This window comes from Mastomys coucha, unplaced genomic scaffold (genome assembly GCF_008632895.1).
Source record: "Mastomys coucha isolate ucsf_1 unplaced genomic scaffold, UCSF_Mcou_1 pScaffold15, whole genome shotgun sequence".
Classification (NCBI taxonomy): Eukaryota; Metazoa; Chordata; class Mammalia; order Rodentia; family Muridae; genus Mastomys; species Mastomys coucha.
In genome coordinates, this window is record NW_022196897.1 from 34652500 (window position 1) to 34663014 (window position 10515).

The 10515-nt window shown below is 35.9% G+C and overlaps 1 long non-coding RNA gene across 1 annotated transcript in view; it reads left to right on the forward strand.

Annotated features, from left to right (window-relative positions):
- Positions 1 to 10155, forward strand: part of LOC116091968 — a 45090-nt gene extending 34935 nt beyond the window's left edge. The window contains exon 4 of the long non-coding RNA XR_004119127.1: positions 10084 to 10155. This is a non-coding gene — a long non-coding RNA (uncharacterized LOC116091968). The remainder of the gene's footprint in view (positions 1 to 10083) is intronic.
- Positions 10156 to 10515: the final 360 nt, after the last annotated feature.

Below are 10515 nucleotides of genomic sequence, written 5' to 3' on the forward strand. Positions count from 1 at the left end.
ATAATATTCCTTTGTTTTATTGTCACCATTCGGTGTCTTTTGCCTGATTGGGGTTATTGATCTCCCTTTCTTGTTCTTACCTTTTAGGTATGTCACAAACTTAATCAAGATACTTTTATGAAGATGAAGTAAACAAGCACAAAGCTAGGTCACATTTTCTGAAATAATGTCTTCATTATAGAAAATTCTATTTCTCTCAATTATTTAAAAAAAAATCCAAAAACCTTTATGTGATGATTCTGTTTTTCTTCTTTATTTTTTGATATTGTGACCTCTTATATTAAAATTGGCAGATCAAATAAATATTTCAATTTGAATAATTTGAGAATCTTTGAATGCTGCCTTCTTCAGAGATAAAATTAATTTAGCAATAACATTATTGAAACCAGGCATTCTTTTTTAAGCTAAGAATTCCAGATGTTTTTAGTCACTGCCTATGACATTTCCACAATCAGAATAAATTGTGTTTTCAGAGTAATGTAATAGATGGAAGTGCTGAATAAATCTCTTGCAGTTGAGATGACAAAATTAACATGCTGATGACATTTTAATGTTTCAATATAATCAAGGGGGCATGGATCATGCCTCCACCAGTTCTAATATAATTCTATTCCTTAATCTTTTTCCAAGACAAAATAAAATATAGATAGATTTCAGAAAGTATATAAGCCGAGTGTGCTGCAGTCTTCAGGCAAGCTGTTTAGGATGCATCTCAGATGCTATTGACGGTCGGTTTTGCCAGTTGATGCCAGAGAAAATGAGTTATATATAAAGCTACCAGATTAAGGGCATATTTTTGTTGCACTTTTCCTGAAAGTTGCCGTTGGTAATTCTGTTACAATTATTGTTTTATTTTGAAGCAGAAAGTTTGCTAATTGAAAATGGGAAATTAGTACATTCAGATTGGAATCTAGTGAACAGTTGTATTTCACTCACTCCCACAAAAATATACAAAGAAATAAAATAAAATAAAGAAACAAACTTCTTAGACCCTATTTTTTTAATTACAAATATATAGTTATCATTAATGAACCCTTGGAGCACATGAGGGTCCAGTCATACAGCTGCAGGAACTCCATAACACAAGCCAACAACAATATATCAGTTCTTACTCCTGCTTCCCTCCCTTGCCTCTTGCCCCCTTGCTCTCCCTCTTTCCCTATTCCCTTCCTCCTCTCTCCATGTGGCCGTGGCTGGCCCCTACTTCTCTACTCTCTCCTTCTCTCTGCCTTTCTCTGCCTCTGCTACCCTCTTAACTCCCCTCCATGTGCCCTAGATAAATTCTATTCTATACTAAAAAACAAACAAACAAACAAACAAACAAACAAAAACAATATATCCAACAGCAGTCTTGGTGAGGATACATTATTGATAGTGTAGCAGAAAACAGAGGCCTCAAACCAGACCAATGACCAATTGCAATTAGTATTTACAAGCAAATGTGGACAAAGGAGTATCCTTGGGGACAAACAGTGACACATTGTCCCACATTACAGCTTCCACAAAGCTTTTGGTGTGGAAGTTGCAAGGCTGGAGGGCATAGAGTGAGTACAAGGGGGAAGAGGGATGAGTGGTGTTGGGGTTAATGATATAAAATTCACAAAGAACCAAAACAAGGTTAGAAAGAAAGAAAGAGATTCCAAGGCCCTTGATTTTCATATGCTATAACAAAAACTGAAATCTTAACTTCAAATTTATCTAAGAAAAATGAAAAGAAGCAAATAAAGTAAAAGAAGAAAAGTAACTAGAGTACACTAGACTTCAAAGATGTACTCTGAATACTGTATTCAAAAATGTACCCTGAATCCAAATAAAAGTAAAGTTGTGGTCTTTGATTGGTAACATTATAGAAAAGAATGAAAGACCAAGAGATAGAAAAATGGCAGTGCCACTTCTTCCTGAGACTGCAAGGTGATGATGTCAGGATCAATGAGATGGAGAAATAAGACATTGTTAATCTATTTTATAAGCCAAGTGATTATACAAACACCCTTGTGAACAGTAACTTCTTATTCATCTGATTATACTGTAGTCTCCAGTGCTTACTGCTTCAGACTCCTAACCCAGGCCTAGTACCAGAAACTTCTAGGCTCTGCACAATCTTATGGAGGCCCTCAAAGTTTTCAGCCTCTGAAACTTTCTGATGAGAAAGCTCATCTCTTCCTAGTTCTTTCTGATTTTGGACTGGCTGATTAAACACAGATGTTATTTCTCAAGCTCCTCTCCTATCTGACTGAGTCGATCTTAAACATGGGTTGTTCCTTGTACAGACTTCTCTTACTTGGATCTTTATTCATTTGGATGGAACTCATAGTCTTTCATAGGCAAAACTTCTTCCCCAATTTGTTTCATTTCCTCAGTTCTATTCTGATGTTAAAACATCTTTAAAGTATACAGGTTGATCTAGTTCTGAAGGTTTTTCATCTGTTTGGTTGGTTTTCTGTTTTTGTTGTTGTTGTTGTTATTTTTGTTGTTTGTTAGTCTTGTTTTGTTTGAAATCAGGTGTCGTTTAGCTAATCTTATTCCCCATTTCTGCTCATCAAAGTACAATTAGATCGTTATGAATCCACAACTAAACTAGGCTTCTTATTCACTGTCAATGGACTATCTATCTTGATCTTCAGTCTCCTTAGGTACTATAGCTTCACAATTCAGCACTTCCTCTTCTCTTATTCCTTCTGTCTTTTGTCTCTCAAGCCTTTGCACTACCATAACTAATTTTTCTTGTATGGATATTCTTTTCAATCTTTTCTTAGAGAAAATATATAAAGATTGCAACTGAAAGTAGGGTGGCGTTTACCCCAGTGCTTAAAGTTGAAAAGAGTACTGTGATAGCTTTCTCAAGTAATGTTTCTATTCCAGTTCCTACCCTTGGTGTTAAGGGATCTGAAATGGAGTTTTCCTTTTTTTAACATAGGAAAAGTCTGTCTATATAATTTAAAATATCTTTTGGGGTAGCTTATTATGATTCACTATCTCAGACGCTCTTGTGCTGTTCTCTTGTGTTAACCAAGTCTTTCTGGGCATCCAGCTCAACTAGAAGAACTGATACTTTCTCTAGAGAGTATTCCAGGTGAATTTCTTCTCTGTGGACCAGATGTTAGTTACCTGCTCTCTGCTACATTTCTGTAGGGTGTCCCCTGCTCTCTGCTATGATGATGGGTTTTCTTCTTCTCCAATTACTTTGGATTTTTCTTACAACCAGGTTAATGCCAGTTGTAAAATTATCTTTTATTCTCCCATTGCCTAGTCCTAGAAGTTTCTAGCTTCTGTACAGTTTTACCTACATCTAGAACGTTTTCAGCCCCTGAGATTTAGTGATCAAACTCCTCTCCAAGCTGACTCATCTAATCTGCTTGGACTCCAACTAACTGTATCTGTTTTGATCTTTTGGCTCCTTCTCATTCTCTGGCTCATTCTACCTTTCCCTGTGTCTTGCTTGTTCTCTCTGTAGCTTGTTTTTGTATAATTTTTGTTGTTGTTGTTTTTTGTTTTGTTTTCTCCCAATAATTTTGCTTCGTCCTTGCTGCAGTGACCCTTAAGTAGCTTCCCTTTCCTCTCTCTTCTACTGAAAGTTGGGTATTCTGTCAAATTCCATCAAATCTTTCTCTGATTCATCATTTTGTCACATATTTAGATATCACTTTCAAACATGGGTGTTTCCTTCTACCTACTAACTATACCTTCATCATATTGGATAAAAGTATGTACTAAGGGTATGTTTGTATTCCAGGTGGAGAGATTCAGTGTGTATGCTAAGGACTGAGCCACACCACAACTAAAAACAGGTTTTTTTTTTCAGCAAATCACGAAATCTCAGGGTTCAGAGTATGACCAAATAACCTGAAATACCCTTGAAATTACAGCCTCCAAACAGAGGTTTTTTAATATCTGTTTTCAGTAGGTACAGAAACGATATGCATACATCACTGAATGTTGAGGGGAGGGTTTGCTGATATCTCATTATGGCTGAGTGCCTCATGGTGTCTCATGGTGTCTCATATTCTGTACATTGTCCAGTTGTAAGTATCTTCTAATTCAAATCTACTATGTAAGGAAACTCCTTTTATGTAATTTGAGTGAGAGTTTTATTTGTAGGCATCATAGGATATCATTAGGAAGTTATTTTATTCCTATATTCCTTTGTTGGAATAATATTATATTTTCTTTTAGGCCTGTTATGTATTTAATTTCAGTGTATTATCAATTTTAGCAATGTCAGGTATGTGTTCCATTTCATGGAGTGTACCTTAAATCCAACCCAAAAGGTGCACCTATAACATTTGTGCAACTATTACACCAGTATATCTTACAGGAAGGTCACTGTTTTAGGTTGTATTAGGTGTGACTGAGTGATGTTGATAATTACCTTTCCCTCTAGTAGAATGCAGAGTCCCTTCGTGTACCATGAATGCTACACTTTAGAGAAGCTTCTGGTTAAGTACCAGCTCTACTGCTCCATGTTTGATTTCAAAAGTAGGAGTGTCTTCATCACATTGAGTAAAATGAAGTAACCTTGGAAATAGCCTCTTTGGGGAAGAACAGCAGGTGTCGTAGTTAGGGTTTTATTGCTGTGAAGAGACACCCTGACCAAGGCAACTCTTCTAAAGGCAAACATTTAATCAGGGATGGCTTACAGGTTTAGAGGGTTAGTCCATGAAGGGAATCATGGCAGCATGCAGGCAAGCATAGGGCTGGAGAAGGGGCTAAGGGTTCTACATCTTCATCTGAAAGGCAGTAAAAGGGGACTGTCTTCTGTAGGCAGCTAGGCAAAGTCTCTGACTCCACACTGTGGGGAGCTTAGGCATAGGACACCCCAACAGTGACACACTTCCTCCACAAAGGCCACACTTATTCCAACAAGGCCATACCTAGAGCTAGAAGTGACTGGTATCGAATCGTTAAGAAAACAGTGCTGTTCAGCAAAAGGACTGATGCACCTGTTAGCTCACTGAGACTGTGAACAAGTCCTACACAGGTGCAGGCCTGATGGAGTCCAAGTACTGAGAAGGATAAGTAGAACAGGATCGCACCCTAAATAGAGAAGTTACTGAAGCTTATGCCCACTGGAATGTCACTGGGTATATCAACCATATTCCAGGGTAGACACATACCCAAAAATAGTTTGATCATATACAGTAAACTCAATCCTATTTTAATGGCCTTTTTAAAATTTCATGTTGCTTTGTTCTGATATGTTTTGTCTTATTGGTCCTTTGCTTGTTTGCTTTGATTTTCATATTTGCGTTTCTTGATTTTTTTTTCTTTTCCTTTCTTTTTATTTTTTAAAGAAACAGGTGGGTAGAGAGATAGAGGGATATGGAAGAATTTGGAGGAGAGGAAAATGCAATCAAAATATATTATAAAAAATAGCAACTTAAACAAACAATGATTAAAACAACAAAAAACAAACAAAACAAAACAAACAAACAAAAAAAAAAAACCAAAGTAGTGGGAGTGAAAGACCCATAGAAAACTGTCTCAGCCTTCCCAGTTAAGCCACTACTGAATTTTTCATGCATGGTGTCTGATATGGTAGTTTTTTATTATTAAACTCAGACATTTGAAGTTGTCACAAAGTACTAATGTTACACACACATACACACACACACATACACACACACACACTATGACAAATATATACAAAATAGAAACAATTGCAAAGTTGTTGATAGATGGAGGTGTGTAAGAACTCCAAGGCTACCACCAGCTCTGCTATTAACACACTGAAAAACAAAGATGTGGAGGAATAACTAAACTTACTGTGGATAGATGGAGCAAGAATCCCATAGAACGACCAGTATTTGAGAGACCAACTTTCACATTATACATAAAGCTCTTATAATAGAATAAATAGCCCAAATTTTCTTTATTTCTTATGGCTTCTTCCCATAACCTGAAAACAAATTAATACACACAGAATAGTAACCCTGTTAGTGTCATTTTTTCAGCCTATCCCCACTGCTACAGTCAGCTAGATTGAAAGCATATGTGGAGACATGTAATCCCACACTAGCTGAGAAGTTATTAGCATTGATGTCTGCTGGGAGAGGGCACATCAGTTTTGTTGTTTATGTGTTTTAATTGTGTGAACCCTGCTAGGCTGATACACTACAGCCAGCCTAAATTCCAAGATTAACTGGGATGCTAACTGAATACATAAGGATAGAAAAATGATAATAATAATAATAATAATAATAATAATAATAATAATAATAATAATATATTATGATAAAGAATGATTGAGAATGCTCAGTTTGGTAGGAATTGATGGAATGGTAGAAGTGGATAAATAGATGACTGGAAGGGGTTGAAATATTCAAAATATAATTAATAAAAACATTGAGCTCCAGAAGAAAACAAACATGATTGAGTGGAACTGGTGAGGAAATTTTATAAATTTATAGGGCTCCACTTGCTTCTTCTGACAGTCACTTATACAAGAAGTATGACAATTTTGCTTGGATAATCAGTTGAAACCGTGCAAGAGTTGAGGCATATGTATAGGGAATAAAGGAAGACAACTGCACTAACAACAAAAACTAATAAATTATTACATGGAGGATTTTCCTAAGGTGCCCAAGTAGAGGACTTCAATGCTGGTCTCTTTTTCAGTCAAGGTTAGCAATACTTTCAAAGTTAATGTTTTTCACTGGGGGTTAAATCCAAATGTGGAAACATGTAGTTACCTGAATGCAGATTTTCTGTTGCATTCAAAATTGAGAATTAATTGAGATTTTGCTACACTTAAATTACATATTTAGAAAAATTATTCTGTAAACCATCAAATAGAACATACAATAATCTGTAGCAAAAAGGACTTTGCTAGAACAAGACCATTTATCAATGTGGTAAGCTGTCATTGCTTAATAATTTCTCCTAACTTCATAGAAATGTTACGTTGGAGTTTAAAGTATTATCTGAATTTAATCTACATTTAATTTATATTTAGGGACTACCCACAACATAGCTTAGGCTTCTCCTTCTTCTTCTTCTTCTTCTTCTTCTTCTTCTTCTTCTTCTTCTTCTTCTTCTTCTTCTTCTTCTTCTTCTTCTTCTTCTTCTTCTTCTCTTCCACCTCCTCCACCTCCTCCTCCTCTTCTTCTTCTCTGCCAGTTTTCTTGCATTCTCTATTTTACTGATGAAATGGAATGAGAGGATAGAGACTCACCTCATATTAAACATATAATAAAACTGGAAGGACATGGATTCCTTTATAGGTTAAAAAAATTTAATTCTTATCAACCTCTGTTGTGGATTGCTTTGGTGCTATTTGTATTTTGATGCTAATCTTGCCCACATGAGGAGCAGATCATGTACTCAGGTGATTCCATTTGAACCTGCTCCCATTTTAAATGGAAAAAAAGGCTGGAGCCTGTTGGTTGGGCAGTGGGAGGGAAAGGCAGAGCTGGAAGTTTTATAGAAGGAGAGAGAAGAAGGAGGAAGGAACATGATGAGACAGAGAGATGGGAGAGAGGAAGATGGAGGAAGAGGAGGTAGAACGTGGTACAGAACCACCTGACTTGGAGGAGCCACAATTATCAAGGAATCTCATAGCTGGGGAATACAGTAGTGTAGTGGTATATCTGTACAATCTAGGCATTCAGCTTATAAATATAACTGAGTTGTGTTTTCTTTGTACAGGCATATTAGGATTGAACATTTACCAATACAAATCTGGCTGTAATTAAATATTAAGGCTGTCTGGTGTTTTCCATTTGTGATGATTTAGGTGGGCAAAAGAGAGGAGGGTGAAACTGCAGAGCAGTCAATGATGGTTGGTGTAGGCAGCAGGAGTGGTCAGTCTGTGGCATAAGAGCTACCACAGAAGGACAGGTTTGGGTGGGTTAACAAGCCAACCGCAGACAAAATGAGCAGCTAATGATACTAGAGCTTAGCTGGAGCTAGTGTGGATTTTTAAAATTATATGCAACAAATCTCCAAAACACTCTTTATTATAAACCTCTTACAAAATTCGATGAACAATTTGAAAATGTTCCTAGACTCTTTCTTTATATTCTTTGTTTGATTGACTTGCAAATCACAAAGTTGTACTGGCTCTTAACAGAATAGATTCAAACTTAGATTTTCTCCAGTCTCTCCTTTTTTTAAAAAACAAACAAACCAACAAACAAACAACAAATTGTTCTCCATATTTTCTCAATACTATTTGCAGAAACATAAAAAAGAAACAAAGAAATAAATGATGATCATGTATTTATCCTTGACACAAAAGTTAAAAGCAAATTCAAGCTGAATGCTCAGAACAGGTTACTTCTTTTGGAGTTTGCAACTGAGATACCATAGACTCACAAACAATAGCAGTTACATTACAGAATTTGATGTTAGCTGAAGATATCTTACAGTTGAGTCACAGGAGAAGCAAAGAATGATGCTGATACTCACCTAGAAGTGTCATCCTAAATGCCATGCTCCCATTGTGATAGAAGATGCTCTACTCTCCACTCGAGAGAAGTAATTATCAGCCTTTCCAAGCTAAGAACTCTGTGAGCTAAAAGAAAGACTATCCCAGCAAGACACCCCCAGAGAGCAATAGTGACTAAAGTGCAAGGTAGTAACCAACTAATTTTGGATTGGATTTAAGGCTTGCTGCAGGGAATTTGACAGAAAGGCAAGAGAATTGTAAAAGTTGGATGTCTGAAGGACTACACAGAAACAGTGTTTTACTGGTAGAGTTGTACAGCTGCAATAGCAATATATATAGTTGAAACAGCATATAGATGACTCACGCAGGTTCAAGCAAGACAAAATTCCAACATGAGAAGGGGAGATGGACAAAGAATCCTACCCCTTCCCACACACAAAGGAGATATTGACAAATGACACCTGCTGAAAAAAGGAAACTGTGTTTTTTAAGTGCATATACAGTTTACCAGATTGACCATGATCCAGTGGAAGGTTCCCAATCCAAGAGTATATGAAAAACAACAGCTATCCTCAATTACAGAGAGAGAGAGAGAGAGAGAGAGACAGAGAGAGAGACAGAGAGAGAGAGAGAGAGAGAGAGAGAGAGAAGAGAGAGAGAGAGAACACGAAGTTGGACAAGTGTGTTGGGTGTAGATGATATGGGAGAAATAGGGAGAAGATGATCAAAGCACAATGTGTGGTATTCTCAAAGAACTAATTTAAAAAAATGAAATAGGCTTTACTCTAGAGAAGTACAAAACTAGATGTCCTTTAAGAAGTATGAGATATCACATCACTGTACTTCCTTATGATGAACCAATGTAACCAAACCACTCAACCGAAGTGGATGAAAACAATATCATATAACACTTCCTCTATTTAAATAGGTCTTTTAGTAAACTCTTTATATAAGCCTAGCAATGGAATTGAAATTCTTCAGTTGAACTTATTAAACATTGGACTTGAAAAAAGAATTAGAGGGCATCAGGGATTTGGAAAGGCTTCTCAATTTGAAACAAAATTTATAATGGAAATTATTATAAATCAGGCAAATAACAATTTAAAAACATATTTTAGAAATATTGTTATTAAATTTATATGAAAAAATTTTAAATGTTTTGCAATGTCAATCAGAGACTGAACCTATCTATATGAAATATGTAAATGGAAATATGAGGGACTTAAAATTCATAGTAGATGATAAATTAATGTACAAAATGGATACTTTTGTATATTATGGCTACTTTCCCATTGATACAAGGCTTAAAAGAGTCTTAAAAATCTTTAAAGCTACAAAAATGCTGCAGACAAGTGGTTTACTCTATGGCAAGCCATGTATATTGAAAGAATGACTCCATGCATCACTACATGGATCTTTCCCTTTCTAGACGGAGTATAAATTTAATGAAAAGATTTTTATTTCATGTTAATTAACTAATCCAGTTTTTTCTTTCAAAAACTCATTACTATTATTTTAAAGATGTTATTCTATGAGTAGTATTTCTAAGATATTTTTACTAATACTACACATGTTTTGAGGGGGATTTATAAAAATTGCAGATTAGCCAAACCACAGTACAGTGAGCTGAAATGGAGACACCTGGAGGAGGATGGGAAATAGTGATGGTATAATCTTGCTATTCTCTCCATCTACAGTGACTTCCATTAAAGTCGGGTGAATTGGAATCCAGTCACAAAAATATCTACCATGGTCACAGATCACTCAAGGACTATGTGTGAGTAACCAGAACACCTATCATGACACATTACTCTGCTTTATTTCTAAGCCTTGCTTTTTGGTTTTCTTTTTTGTTGTTGTTGTTGTTTTCCAGAAGAACTGAGGCCATGTGAATGACTATTGGATCTTCAGGATTCTTGAAGGGAGATTGAAAAAAAAAAGCGATAGGAATATAGGAGACAAAATGAAGGAGTGGGGTAAATAAATTATAGATAAAGTAATAATAAAATATAGCCATGAGGAAGACAGAAAATGAAGAGGTGAAAGTGTGGGGAAATGAAGTAAAGCTATTGAATCAGTTCAATTATTTCAACATGTAGTCTCCTAACTGCTAATTCCAAGTTAGTCAA